Here is a 15,069-nt window from a genome sequence, read left to right as displayed (position 1 = left end):
ATTGATATGGACCCACTAAGCAGAGATCTGGATTTCATGTTGCAGTTTAGGGGATTAGAAAGAGCTCTAACTGGAGGGACCATTGGCTACCCTAAAACATGAACCAACAGGTGGCCTACACTAAATGAACTGAAATGCCAGAACGGCCTTGATAAACTATAGAGGAAGAGATTCAAAAGCTTAGGGAGATCAGAATGTTAGAATGGATGTATCACTTAAGATCTCCTCATCCACTCTAGGAGGGTACAGAGGATATACTTTTCAATGTAACTATGAGCAGTAAGTTTGTGAGGGGAGGCCCAACATTCTTGAAGAGCTCTGTGATTGTTCTCCTCTGTAGGTCAGAAATTATAGTGGGAACAGCTGTCACTGACTTGGAAAACCTAAATGCAATGGAAGTAATTGAATCCCAAGGTGTCAAAGGCCAAGTGGTGCTATTTAATCACCAAAGGCAAGGTGGGCACAGTTACTCTAATGGACAGCAGAATCAAAACAGCCATTACAATATTATGATTTGCAGAGGGCTACAGCATTGGCTAGCTGCTCGTGATATTTCTAGGAGTAAAATACATGGTAAGTCTACTAAATTCTTACTTTATTTGTGTAAGCAGAGAGTTCTAGGTCAAAGGAACAAAAGTCAAATTTGAATCATAAATGCAGAGAGTCATGACCGTAATTAATTCCTAAACTTGAGCCACTTTATAGGCTCAGGGCCCCTTGAACTGATTGAAGGGGAGGCCAGTTCCCCTTGAAGGACCCCACTACACTGCCAAAATTGTATACTGCTATTCTTTCCCCCAGTCTATTCCAAAGGGATATGTGGCCTTTTACCAACATGACTGTGCATTGAGAAAAAGAAAATAATGACTTTTTTTTTTTACAAGTTGCCAATGGCACTCTATTTTTTTCTTTCCAACATCCTGTTCTGTAGCTTCCTTGGCCCTTTTTACCCAGATGCTTAGCACTGGCCATGCTAAGACTGGTGAAGGCCTTGAAGTTCTTCTCCTCCTCTGTAATGACTCTGGCTTCTTCCTTCTTATAGACATTCCCTATGGGCGTGACCACTCCTGCTAGCTGGGTAACCAATTTGAGTTCTTCAGCAGAGTTTTCTCCCTTCTTAGGGGCTGAGGGCTTCCTGGGGAAGAGGATGAGCTTGGACAGGTATCCATTTCAGCCACTGCATGTTGGACTGCAGGGATTCCATGGACTTGTTCCACTTTTTTGGATCCACTGAGATCCCAATGACCTGTGCCACCTTCTTGTGGATGACAGCCACCCTTAACTCCTCCAGGCTGAAGCCCCTGCCAGCTCGCACTTTGGCGTGATACCTTACTGTGGGACACTTCACAATGGGCTAGGTGGGTCCACATGTCAGGCATGGGGCAATGCAGCATGCCTTGGCCTGCCAGGCCTTGTGTCTGCGGATCTCCCGGCGCCAGCTGGTTGAACCACATTGCCATGTGCCCCTGCCAGTCATTGTGGAAGTGGGGCTTCAGGATCATGCCATTCCAGCTGGGTGCCATGGCTGCTGCCTACAAGCCTCCTCTGAGGAAAGACTGAAAATAATGACTTTTTGAGGATTATTAGACACAAGCTCTGCATCAACACCAAAGATATATGCGTGTGTGTTTATATATGTATATATATGTATATATAATATCTTTGATTTTTTCCCTTTTCTCTTTATCATATAAGATGTGTTCACTTTAAATCGCAGTATTTAATTACAAGATATCAAGAAGAAAATTGAATATCACCCAAGGACTTTGCATCCTTTCCTAGGGAAAATATGAGTGTATTTTGGATGTACATAGGATTTCTGTATCATGTTAGAATTATGACCTTATTATGGACTTTATTTAGAGATTAAATATGGTTTAAGAAGATGCATATGGATGTCAAATTGATAAGGGGTGGACTGTGATGGTTAATTTTATGTCAGCTTGGCTAGATGTTGCAGTGAAGATACTTCTTAAATTAACATTTAAATTTAAATTTAATTTAGATTAACATTAACATGATTAATGTGATTAACATTTAAATCAGTAGACTCTGAATAAAGCAGATTACCGTTCATAGTGTGAGTAGGTATGCTCCAATCAGTTGAAGGCCTTAAGAGCAAAGACTGTGGTCCCCTAAGGTAGAAGGAATTCTGCCTCCTGACTGCATTTGGACTTAAGTTACAACATCAACCCCTCCCTGAGTCTCTAGCCTATTGGCCTTTCCTATAGATTTTAGACTTGCCATCCCTCACAGTTGCATGAGCTAATAATTATTTAAAAATACATCTCTCTTTCTATATGTTTATATATTTTATTGGTTATGCTTTGTGAAGACCCCGACTAATACAATTTGATCTGAGCAGGGAGGTGAATTGTTGTAACATTGACAAAGACGGAATAGATAGACGAAGAAGTGAATTGTGGTGGGGAGGGGAGAGAGGAAATGGAGAGGAGCATGAGTTTTGTATTAGACATGCTAATTTTGAGAACCTTATTAGACAACCAAGTGGAGATGTTGAGTAAGCAATTGGTAAATGAGTTTAATCCTCAAGGGATATGTCAGAACTAGAAATCTAAAATTGGGAGCCATCAGCATATAGAAGATGTTTAAAACATTGGGACTAATGAGCTCAACTGTAAAGAGAATGTTGAAAGAGAACAGAAGAGAGCTGATGACTGAGTTCTGAGGAAGTCCAATGTTTAGAGGTCAGGAAGAAGGAGAATCAACCAAAGAAACTCATAAAGAACAGCCACAAGTACAAGTACAAGAAAACTCAGGAGAGTATAGTGGTCTAGAAGATAAATAAAGAAGGTGTCTTAAGAACAAGGAATTCATCAACTGTGTCAGATGCTGCCGAGAATGGGGAATTGTTCATTGGGTTTGGCTTAGTGGAGGTCCATGGTGACCTTGAGAAGTGGGATATCAGCAAATGGTAGGGGCAAAGCCTGACTGGGATGGGTTGCTTCTACTACCCCAGATGGCATTTTACATGTTTTTCTGATCCTCAAAACTCTATTCATATTCTACGTCTAGATGATAGCTTCAACTCTTATTTCACCGGGAGGAAGATTCAAAGCAATCAGAAGAAAACTAAAGTATTTCCCCATTATAGAATCTAGTTATCTGTTGCATTTTCATGCATATACTCAGCTTCCCTGCTCCTATTTAACTCCTTGCTTTAATTTAATATTAGCCTCCCAGAATGCACTCAATCTCATCCCCTCTTGCCTGTTCTATGACTTTCCAATTGCAAATACACTTTCTCCTCTGCCTCCTTTTTCTCTCTTTACTACATCACTAACATCGTCATACAAAAATACAGAAATATCTCCCATCAAAAAAAAAAAAATCCTTCCTGGATTTTGTTGTGGCGAAGATATATGGCTTTCGGGTACAATTTGATGTGTTATATAGCCTTCTTACCCTACGCTGTGCTAGAACTTGTCCAGTAATGCATTAAAACCTAAGGAAGTATCCCTGCATTCAGTTTTCAATAACTTGAAAATATTAACAGTGAAAAGCTGAAATTAAAAATTTCTAAGTGGATTCTTTCGTATTTTCACACCAGCTAGTAGTCATTACAAATGCTCTCCTCGGCATCCTTACCAATCTTTCTCTGCTTTTAAATCCCATGAAAACCTATAGTATTGCCCCATTTCTGCTCATCTTTATAGCAAAATTCCTTAGAAAGTTGTTTGTTTTTGCTAACTTTACTTCCCTAATAGATATTTTCTCTTGAACTCATCCAAGTCAGGCTTTGCTCCTACCATTTACTGATATTCCACTTCTCAAGGTCACCATGGACCTCCACTATGCCAAACCCAATGAACAATTCCCCATTCTCGGCAGTATCTGACACAGTTGATGAATTCCTTGTTCTTAAGACACCTTCTTTATTTATCTTCTAGACCACTATACTCTCCTGAGTTTTCTTGTACTTGTACTTGTGGCTGTTCTTTATGAGTTTCTTTGGTTGATTCTCCTTCTTCCTGACCTCTAAACATTGGACTTCCTCAGAACTCAGTCATCAGCTCTCTTCTGTTCTCTATCAACATTCTCTTTACAGTTGAGCTCATTAGTCCCAATGTTTTAAATATCTCTACAAGCTGATGCCTCCTAGGGAAATACAGAATGATTATTGGGGTGTGCTGAGTCCTACTTGAGGTTTGCCATCACAAATTCAGAATGTTCCTGTTAGAACACTGAATGTTTTTCTTCAGCCACACTGAGAGGCTATGGAGGAGCTGCAAAAGGGTCAAGAGCCAGGTTTAAGCAGAGTTAGAGTTTATCATGTAAAAATTACATGGATGGTGGTAGGCAAAATTTTAAAGATGTCCCTCCAAGATCCTATCCATTAGACACTAATCTAGGTCCTACCGTAAAGGGATTTGAAGATGTAAGTTATTAATCAGCTGAGTTTAAGGGAAGGAGGGTATCCTGCATTATCCAGGTGGGCCCAATGTAATCACATGAACTATTAAAAGTAAAGAGGCAGAAGAGAGATCAGAGAAATTCAAAATATGAAAAGGATTCAACACTTGTTGGCTCTGAAATGTAGTGGCCCACATACAAGGACCAGCAAGTGTCCTCTAGGGGCTAAGGGTGTCTCCCAGCCAACAGTCAGCAAAGAAATGGGACCTCAGTCCTACAACTGCATGGAATTTGGTTTGGCCAACAACCTAAATGAGCTTAGAAGTGGATGATGCTTCAGAGCCTCCAGGTAAGAGCCCACCAGACTCTGACCTATGGAATTGTGAGATAAATGAGTGTTGTTTCAAACCACTACATTTGTAGTGATTTGCTGTGGGACCAATAAAAACTCATCCATAGGTAGCACAGTTCAAGTTGTTGAAAAAATATGCAAAGGAGCGGTCTTTAGTAATGGACTGTAGAATTCTACCTAGCAAGGTAAGGAAGGAAGAAGTAGGAAGATTGGAATTTTGAGAAAAGTGGATTAAAATTCTAGATGAACTGAAGAATTATTGGAACCCATGCTAAAGGAAGTAAGCTAAAAAGATATAGGTTCCAAATATGGCTGTAAGAGTGGGTGGTAGACAAGATTGTTGGAAGAGGGAAGGAGAATTTATTGTTAGAAGGCAGGATAGTGGATGGATTATCTGTATGTGTGGTAAAACCTGATAACATAGTGACAGGTATAGTAGTAAAGGAACACCTATTGAATGAGCCAAGCGCTTAAGTCTCATGCGAAGGGTAAGGAAAAAGCAGTGTATTGATGGATGATTGTGTTACGAAGGGATGTAGGCAGTATAGTCTTATGGCATTTGCTTCAAAGAACATTGGATTTGGGGATGGTGAGAGAAGAAATGATTTAGACACGGTAAGAAAGAACAAGAAAGACAATTATCCTACCACAAAGCCCTTTACTACATAGGGTAGTAGTGGTAAAAAAACCAAAACAGCTATCACAGGAAAGAGCTTTAGGAAACAATTTTCCTTTAGAGAAAGAAGGTGAGGACATTGCTTAGAAAATTGTTTGTTTTTGTGTTTTTGTTTTTCTGATGCTGACCATGAATTCCAAAGGGCAAAGTAGAAAGTTTGGTGCTTTGCTGGGGCAGGGGTGATAGTCATGGTAAGACAGAGGAGAGCTTAAGTTAGATTTAGCATCATACAGAAACATCGGGGAATAGGAGTTCTTGTAAAGGATATCATATAGGTCTCGGACCTCTTGTGGAGTTAAAGTGTTTGGCAGTTTTTTTGGAGAAGGTAGGCCATTAATTTTGTTTGTTTGTTTTAAGTAGGCTCCATGCCCACTGTGGATGGAGCCCAATGTGGGGCTTAAACTCACAACCCTGCGATCAAGACCTGATCTGAGATCAAGAGTCAGACACTTAACCAACTGAGACACCCAGGTGCCCTGGTAGGCCATTAATTCTAATTTTACCTTCCTTCTTGGGATTGATTTTTTTTTTTTTTTAAGGCAATGGGGCTGAGCTGGTAGTATTACATGGGTAGAAATTAGTGATCTTATTAGGTGCATGAGAAGTTCTCTGGACCTTCCTTAAATCCTGATGTTTTACATTTAATAAAACCGAGGGAAAGAGAGATTGAGTAAATCTCCCTAGTTTCATCAGCAAGCAAGTGGGAAAAGCTAGGATACGAACTCAAGCAATTGGACTCCAAAGGGGAGTTCTAACTATTGTGCTAGAGGCACTCAGGAATGCTTGTTGACTAAATGAATGGATGCAGAGAAATATGTTATTTGGGAAAATGCCTTTCTGGGGGTTAGGGTGATGTCAGTTTGCTGAAGACCCAACACTAGTGAAAGGCAGCCCTGGGCATATGGGACTTCCAAGACTACATCATCACAATGCCATGTTTTTCTATCTTGTGCTTAGGACATTGTCCTAGAAACCCAGTCACCATGCTATGAGGAAGCCCAGTCTGCACAGAGAGAAAAGGAGGCCACAGACCCTCAGACTCAGCTATCTATTATTGGATAAATAGCACCAACTTGCCATCCGTGGGAATGAGCCATCTTGGATATAGATTCCTAACCCTAAATTGTGCTCCCCAAATGATGCCATATCGGGCAAACGCAAGCCTTTTCTTTTGAGTCTTGCTCAAATTGCATGAGCAAAATAAAGAATTGTTGTTATTTTAAGCCACAAAACTCAGGAGTTTGTAATGCAGCAATAAATAACTGGGACATTCATACACCAAGCCACCCGATGTCCCTGAGCCTTTGCCTCCCTAGCTGTAAAATGAGGGTCAGATTATCAGGTCAGAGGGTTGTCATAGAGATTCACAAAATGGAAATTTACATATTGTGGCACAGGTAGTTAATCAAAATTGCCTTTCTCCTCATCCCCTCTGTAGCCTCTCAGAGAAGACAAAGCAACCAGAAGTGTCTTACATGTACATGAGTAGGCAAAATATGGGAGGAGGAAGAAAGCCTACTCTATCTGCTGATTCTCATCGCCAAAACAGCTCCCACTCTTAACTTCATTTGGGTCTCTGCTCAAATGCCGTTTTCCTAAAGAGGCTCATCTGGGTTTCCCCTATAAAAAAAACAGCATCTACAGACTCTCCATTTTGTCCCTTTCTACACATTAATATTCACTGTTCTTCATAGTGCAGATCGCCTGAATATTATATATTTGTGTGTCTATCATACTGTCTCACTCCACTGACATGGAAACTCCATGAGCAGGGATTTTCACTTAAGCCTCGCTCTCTCTGCAGCACCTGGAACAGTGCCTGACCTACAGCAGGAGCTCCATAAATATTTGTTGAGTGGCTCAATGAATGAATTCTTTCTGGTATAGTCCCTCCTCTTGTTTTAATTTACTTCTTTCAGATGGCATGCAGAAGAACATGTTGAATGGAACATTGACTTTAAGATTAGAAAGTCAGACAGACTCTAAGAAAGGAAAAAGCAGTCAAATATGCCAATTACTTCAGAAGGGTAATGGCATATTTTGAAATTTGGAGGCTGCTTCATTAAAATTCATTTTGCGCTACATAAAATAAGGAATCGGGAGCCTGACAGAAATGAAACTCAAATAGGCATTCATTTCCTTTATCTTTTTACAAGACAGATCAATTAGTAATTTTATGGTTGAAAAAACTCATTTTTAAATGTTATGTGGGACTTAGTGTAATATCAAATCTGGCCTAATGTCACCTTTATTAAGGAATTGAAAACACTTTTACATCTGTTCATGCCACTAAAAAAAAATACTGAGAAGCACATTTTGCCATCTAAAGTTTATAACGGAGGAGTAAAATGGGCACAGAAATGATCTTCTTGCATAATTAACATCCCAAAAAGTAAAGGCGAATGATCAGCACTGGACCGGAACATTGTGAGCGGCGCTTAAACGTTTGTAAACCAAGCTACGGAAACCCTCCCAAACAGGTGTGTTAGAGAGTCCAGATGGCCTCGACGAGAGGCCAGGAAGCCAACACCTTCTGCTGTGTTTCTGGCCACTCTCACAGGCTCAGTGGCTTTGGCGGCATCGTCGCCTTGTGCTGGGGGGCGGCCAAGGGGACGCACAGGTGGTGCCGGATGAGGAACAGGGCTTCCAACAAGAGACTGCTGTGTTCTGGAGAATTGCCTCCCTTTCCACTACTGGGTTATAAAACCAAGATCCAAGTCATTTATGGCTGGTAGAGATCCTAGAGACTTTTAGATAAGAGAGCCTAGGTGTTATTTAACCTCAATAGCCCAACTCAGGTAATTACATTATGCCACCTGAAATTTTCCCTGCGGGTTCCATCAAATCTGGTATTTGCCTTTGCTTTTCAGTCCTGTGTGCAGTTGCTGTGCTATTAACCAGCTGCTGAGCACCACTCTGCACAACACAGAGAGCGTATTCTTTATGAGTTGGATGTTGGGATGAGGATGCGTGATGCTGGCACGCCTTTCGTGTGGATCTAGTTCTAGCAGGATGTTTTTCTAATTATAAACAAGAAAACCTTTGGCCCTTTTGATTACAAACAGAGCCTTGGGAAAGTGATGCTGATTGATTCGTTTGGTCCCTCCAGTGAGAATGAGGCAGCCAGGGAGCTTTGCAAATCACAAACCCAGTGATGGAATCTTTATCTGGTGGAAGGAACCCCAAGGAATGATTGTTGTGCAAACGGATCTACTGAGAGGCATAGGCAAAGTACTGTGATGGAGGCCATGTCTTTCTTCTCTCCCCTCTTTTCCGCCAACTTTCCTCCACCTAGCATTCATGTTCTAGAAGAGGCTTACCCATGGATGTGGAACCAATTTTGAGGAATGCTTCAAAGGGCCCAATTCTCCAAATACCCACCTTCTCATTCTCGTACAGGACTCTGTTGGGTTAAGATTTTGCATTTTCAGAAAGGATCATTAAAATCAGTGTGTTAATCTCGCTAACTAATCATAGCTACATGTGTTATTCCAGCAGTTTTTAAAGAGTTCCCTGGACAAATATAGCAAAGGAGATTCTCACAGAGGACAAAGTCCCAGGGTGTGTCCAGGCTGTGTCTGATTTCAGGAGTACGAGAGGTCCGCTAGCAGGGAGCTTCAATGCGCAAGTGAGGGAAGGAGGCATGTTATAGGAATAATATTCAGTGCATTTTAACTTACATAAAGAGAAATAATTTACTAATGCTAGCTCCTTGGCAAAGAAAGTGCACAGCCAAAAATATCTGTGTGTAAGTCCTTTTATTCATCTCTCTTTGCAAATCTACAGCTGCAGAGAGAAATTTAACTTGCTCAACCAATACACTTTCCTGTATAGAAGTCTGAGCTAGTCCTCAAAGTTTTAAAGTATAACCTTTCAAGCATTTCCCCCCAATAGACCACTTTTTATCAATATTAAAATCTGTTGGAGCCATTTACGTCACCTAGAATTGGGATGGCTTCATACAACAGAAACCTCAACTGTGGCTTAAACAGATTTTTCTCACATGACCGGAACTCCAGAGGTAGGCAGTCCAAAATGGGGGCAGTTGTTTTAGGAAGTCATCAAAAGCTAGGCTCCTTCTACCTCTTGGTCTGCCATTCTTAGCCTATGTCTTTTAACTTCATGATTGTAAGATGGCTTCTGCACTTCAGACATTGCATCTGTATTCCAGCAAGAGGAAAAGAGAAGAGTAAATAGCAAAAGATTCATACAGGCTGAGTTTGTCCCTTTTGACAGGAAAATAACATTGTTCTCAAAATCTCCACTTGGAGACCTCCCGTCCCTCACTAGTCACACCTGGGCCACGTAATCCCCTAGTTTCGGGGAGGTGTAAGGTGGTAAGTTCTTTTAATTGGCCTGAACTGTTGATCATGGCTATCCTGAATGAAATCAGAGCTGATAAGGAAGTAAGGGTTATAAATTTAAAAATTCATTATGAATAAGAAATTCAAATTATGAATAAAAGAGAGGAAAATAGAACAAGCAGTGGGTGTCACATATGTCACTAATAAGCTCCATGAACTCCATTGGGTATCTTCATTTTCCTTCTTACCATTGACCTTGAGAATGTGCAGATGCACATTATCTTGAGTATGAACCAACATCCATGGTCCCCAGAAAAATTCCCATCGGCAGTAACTTTACTACATGTAGGATTTATAGTCTCAGACATATTCCTGTCCTTCTTCTGTATCAACCTTAGGCGCACAGTGTTGAGACTTAACTTCTGACCACTGTTGGAGAGGAAAATCTCTTCCTCTACCTCTTACATTCAGTTTTGGGGGTCTGTGAATTTAACAAAAGATAGCTCAAGGGGAGAAAAAGCACAGAATTTTTGTTAATAGTTATATGCTCAGGAGTTCATGTCAAGGTGACATGAACTGTCAAGGAGCACCTGGGTGGCTCAGTCAGCTAAGCATCTGACTCTTGATTTTGGCTCAGGTCATGATCTCAAGGTTGTGAGATCAAGCCCTGCATTGGGCTTCTTTCCACTCAACGGGGAGTCTGCTGGAGATTCTTTCTCTCTCTTCCTCTGTCCCCCCTGCCATTCTCTCTAACTAACTAAATAAAATCTTTTAAAATAAAGAACGAAAAGTGACAGTCAAAAAAATGGTTAGACTCGGGGGCTTATCCGCCACTTCAACAAAGGAAAGAAAGTTGGGGCTTCAAAGGACAATAATTTATGGGAAGGGACTAGAAATATACCAGGCAGCTGATGGGAGATAAGAGTTATTTTAGTAAGGTTTGTTTGTACAAACTCACCGTGGTGTTGGCTCTCTATCCAGGTGACAGTCACTCTTCTCTTCCTGGTAAAATGGGGTCAACTTCACAAAGGGAAATTTATGTTCTGCTTTTAGGCAGATAACGGGGAAGGGCAGAGAACTCTTTCTGCATCTGTTGGTTCTCAATTGCCTTCAACTCAAGGTAATCCTTATGTCAAAATGGCATATTTTGGGGTGGCGTATCCCAATCCCCCTTCAACACCTACCTGCAGGATCCCCCTATGTTACCATTTGTCAAGGAAAGAAAAGTTGACAATTTTATAATGAAATTATATTTATTTCTATAAGAGTCTGAAGTTGAAAGTCTTTAAGTAGAGGAGTCTGTGTATAGGTATTAAATTAATTATAACAAACCTCACAGTTGATTGTGATGTGTTGACACTGAAAGCTCAGAACAGCTGTACTAGACAGTAAAGTTAGTCCGTTGTTCTTTACCATGGGGTTAACATTTAATCCACTTGACAGAATGAGACCCAGGACACACAATGTTGAAGGCTGAGTACAAGAGGCGCAGAGAAGTGAAAATGAAATGCTGACATTGAGGATGCTGCTAGGAGAAGCGGTCACCAGATGGGAGGACAGAGCCAGCTGGAAAGTGGAAGGTAACTTTGAAATCCAACTTAACCTTCTCCCTGAAACCGGGAGGCCAAATTTGCTTTTGCGGGCTAGAGCCAGAGGCCCTCATTGTTACCCAATTTGCTTTAAACTGAATCCTTTTAGGTGAGCATTTTTATATTTAACTGAGAAGCATTAGATTTATGAATTATGTTTCAGTGGGCTCTTCAGTTATAAAAGCTAGTCTTTTTTTTTTCTTTTGCCTTGATTTCAAGAGTCAGTAGGTGAAATTATTGACCCAAGATTAGGTCATTGCTATGAAATGCAAACTATGGTTGTTAAATTGAATGGAGGGGAGGAATCATGCACTTGAGAAAATTCAAATTCATTTTCACTTCCCCCTGGTCACTAACAGCCTTGAGGAAGAACTCTTCCAGAAAACACTATGATTAGCATTACATAAACAGAGCCTTAATATAGGCTCTCAATGGTCCCTGGAAGTGTCCTCAGGCCTGACCCACACTCAGATCTAGGTGGGAAAATGGTTATTCTCTACTCTTAGGTGTCTGTTTAAAAGCCAATTCTTCCTCCACTGCTGCTGAAGAATAGAAGAGTTTCTGAACAGTCTTTAAACGGCAATTTAACTGTCTAAGACAAAACACAAGATAACTGTTTCCAGTAAAACTGCAGGAAAATTCAAGAAAGCAGAGTGACTTTTCTAATATGGAATCTGGCCAAAACAAAGGCTAACTCATTTCCATTAGGTGTTTAATGGCCACAATTTTAGCGCCACTGCCTCTTCCACTAAAATGTCTCTGTTATGGTTTTGAATTGTCCCTCCTCAATGTTGCTGAGTCGTAAGGTATTAAACTGGCCATCTGCTTTCCATGTTTCATTCTATGTGTGTGGGTTGTTTTTTTTTTTTTAAGATTTATTTATTTATCTTAGAGTGTGAGAGAGAGAGCACAAGTGGGGAGAGGGGCAGAGGGAGAGAATCTCGAGCAGACTCCCCACTGAGCACAGAGCCCAACACAGGGCTGGACCAGGACCCATGAGATCATGACCTGAGTCAAAACCACGAGTCAGACACTTAACCGACTGAGCCATCCAGGCCCCCCTCATTGTGTGTGTGTGCATGTGTTTTTAAAGCTTATTGATTTTTTTTAGTAATCTCTACACCCACTGTGGTGTTTAAACTCATGAGTCACATGCTCTGACTGAGCCAGCCAGGTGCCCCCCCATGTTTCATTGTTTTATTATTATTTATTAACCTCAAAGCTACCCTTTAAATGTTCACCAGTCCAGCTGACAGACAACAGTCTTAGCTCCATTTTGCTGTTTCTGTTCGCCATAATTTCTCTCCTTAGCCTAAAGTACATTTTAATTGAACGAAACCATCATTTTGTATTCAAATTAGATAAAAATCTCATAGCCTTCCCTTAGTGTGGTCCACCTTATTAAATGGCCTGCACAAGATATGCTGGCCTTGAGTCTGAAACTCTAAGTTCAGAGATTTGCAAATTTCTGGGGATCTTGAGAATAGGGTCACAGGGCAGAGGGCATCAAGAACTTCTCAATTTTAATAGTAATAACAGTAAGATCCTACCTCAGCTGGGCCACATTTAACCTGGAAATGGAATGAAATGGAAAGCCAGATTGTTTTATAATTGACAGCTTTGTCTCTCAGCAGATGGCTGTAATCTCCTGCATGTGCCAAACACAGACTCTAGGATTTTTGAGTTTGTAGTAAAAACAGAAAGGACAAATATTTATCGTAATTACAACATTTGTACATTGGATATAGTTTCACAGCCTTTTAATCCTCCTTGATTAGAAAATACCGAGTGATTTTTTTTCTTGCCAGTTAAAGAAGTTTGTTTACCATCACTTTGAGAAACATTTCAAGTTTTAATAAATATAAAGCTAGGTCATACAGAAATAGAAAACATCTCTGGTTTCCTTCCTAGTGAATCTATAAGTCCCATTCAGGGAATTTGAATCAGCACTCAGCCCCCAGTCAGCAACTACAGCTCTCAAATTCAAGAAGCATTGTAGTCAACTCTGGATTTATCTGAGGAAATGATCCAGTTTTCAATATTTTTTTTTCTCTCCACTCATTACTGTTGGTTAGTTCTTGTCAAGAAGGTCAGTTGGGGATCTCTGGAGTGATTTACATAATTAGGTTCTCTGTGTAGTTTATGGAAATTACTTTTGGGGCAACTTGACCCACACCTGATTAATCCCATCAGATTATGTCCACCTCCGTTGTTAATAAATCATTAGTCAGCATCTGCATTATGATCATCCTGAAAAATGCCAAGCTCTTTCCAGAGAACTGCAAATTGTAATTCAAATGTAAAGTCCTTGGACTGAAGTCAAGGTTTCCCTTCAGTTTTGGAGTAATGGGTGAAAATACCAGATACTACAACAGCAAATGTGAGTTCAAGACACATCTCCTTCACTTTAAGTTTTGGTGCCTTGGGCAAGGCAATTAACATTTCTTAGGCTATTTCCTGAGTTGGTAAATGCTAAGCATTTAAGATTGTTACTTTGAGGGGCATCTGGGTGGCTCAGTCCGTTGGGCATCGACTCTTGGTTTCAGCTCAGGTCATGATCTCACGGTTGTGAAATTGAGCCCCAAGTAGGGATCCGGGCTCAGTGCAGAGTCTACTTGGATTTCTCTCTCTCCCTCTCCCTCCCCACACCCTTTCTAAAATAAATAAATAAATAAATAAAATCTTAAAAAAAAAAAAAAGAAAGATTGTTACTTTGACAAATATGTCCAAGTATTATACACATGGCCACACAGATTCTTACCTCTAGCCTGTGATGATTATCACATTGGTGATATTTTGCGTAGTACTATTGCCAGATCACACCATGGACTATTAGTGTTCTATTTACTACTTAAAATAGAGTCATTAATGTCTTTAAATCTAATCAGATTAAAAAGCCAATTCTAGAAGCCCTAGAATCAACTCAGAAAATTCAGCCTTAAGATTCTGTTCTTACAGAGCCGCTCTCAGTACCAACATTTGTATTAGTCAGGGTTCTCCAGAGAAACAGAACCAAGAGAGAGAGAGAGACAGAAAGACAAAGAGAGACAGAGACAGCAAGAGAGGAGGTAGAGAGAGAGAGGAGGAAGAGGGAAAGAGAGGGAGGGAGAGAGATTTGTTATAAAGTATTGGTTCACACTGTTATGGAGGCTAGCAAGTCAACAATCTGCAGGGTGGGCTGGCAGGGTGGAGACCCAGGCGAGCCAAAGTTCCAGTTGAGTCCAAAGGTGGTCTGCTCTAGAACCAGGAAAAAACTGATGTTGCAGATGAAGTCTGAAGGCAGTCTGCTGGAGAATTCTCCCTTGCTCAGGGGAGACCAGTCTTTTTATTCTATTCAGGCCTTCAACTGACTGGATGAGGCTCCTCTGCCTTGCTCAAAGTCTACTAATTTAAATGTTAATCTTATCCAAAACACCTTCACAGAAACACCCAGAACAAGTTTGACCAAATATCTGGGCACCCCATGGCCCAGGCAAGTTGACACATAAAATTAATCACCATAGTCAGTAAAAGTCACCCCAAAATAGATTCCCCTGCTTTCCACTTCTTCATTCGTACTACCACTGGAGGGAACCTTCAGTGCAAAGCAGATCGCATCATTTTCTGCTTAAAACAGGTACCTTAAAAGGTAGTTATTCTACCTTTCCCAAAGGACAAAGGCCAAACTCCTTAAAACCAACTTTAAGCCTCCTCCATTTCTCAACTGACTTCAATCTCTCTTTCCAAGTGTACTTCCTACCCCTCAGAACTACTCCCATCCTACCACATGAGCTC

The 15,069-nt window shown here is 40.8% G+C and overlaps 1 long non-coding RNA gene and 1 pseudogene across 1 annotated transcript in view; one reads left to right on the top strand and one right to left on the bottom strand.

Moving 5' to 3' along the window:
* LOC148107702 (uncharacterized) overlaps window positions 1-11,286 on the top strand; it is a 449,136-nt gene extending 437,850 nt beyond the window's left edge. The window contains exon 6 of the long non-coding RNA XR_015721843.1: window positions 11,150-11,286. This is a non-coding gene — a long non-coding RNA (uncharacterized LOC148107702). The remainder of the gene's footprint in view (window positions 1-11,149) is intronic.
* LOC123798861 (large ribosomal subunit protein eL13 pseudogene) lies at window positions 828-1,523 on the bottom strand (annotated as a pseudogene).
* Window positions 11,287-15,069: the final 3,783 nt, after the last annotated feature.

The sequence above is a fragment of the Ursus americanus genome, chromosome 26 (assembly GCF_024610735.1).
Source record: "Ursus americanus isolate L20-20 chromosome 26, mUrsAme1.1.p, whole genome shotgun sequence".
Classification (NCBI taxonomy): Eukaryota; Metazoa; Chordata; class Mammalia; order Carnivora; family Ursidae; genus Ursus; species Ursus americanus.
The sequence above is the reverse complement of the archived record's forward strand: the minus strand, read 5'-3'. Positions and strand labels throughout refer to the sequence as shown.